This window comes from Bison bison, unplaced genomic scaffold (genome assembly GCF_000754665.1).
Source record: "Bison bison bison isolate TAMUID 2011002044 unplaced genomic scaffold, Bison_UMD1.0 scf7180017864482, whole genome shotgun sequence".
NCBI lineage: Eukaryota > Metazoa > Chordata > Mammalia > Artiodactyla > Bovidae > Bison > Bison bison.
In genome coordinates this window covers 64331-64643 of record NW_011495042.1, presented here as the reverse complement: position 1 = coordinate 64643, position 313 = coordinate 64331, and positions in this window count along the sequence as shown.

Here is a 313-nt window from a genome sequence, read left to right as displayed (position 1 = left end):
TGCAGTGATTTTGGAGCCCCCCAAAATAAAGTCAGCCACTGTTTCCACTGTTTCCCCATCTATTTCCCATGAAGTGATGGGACCAGATGCCACGGTCTTAGTTTTCTGAATGTTGAGCTTTAAGCCAACTTTTTCACTCTCCTCTTTCACTTTCATCAAGAGGCTCTTTAGCTCTTCTTCACTTTCTGCCATAAGGGTGGTGTCATCTGCATATCTGAGGGTATTGATATTTCTCTCAATAATCTTGATTCCAGCTTGTGCTTCATCCAGCCCAGCGTTTCTCATGATGTACTCTGCATATAAGTTAAATAAG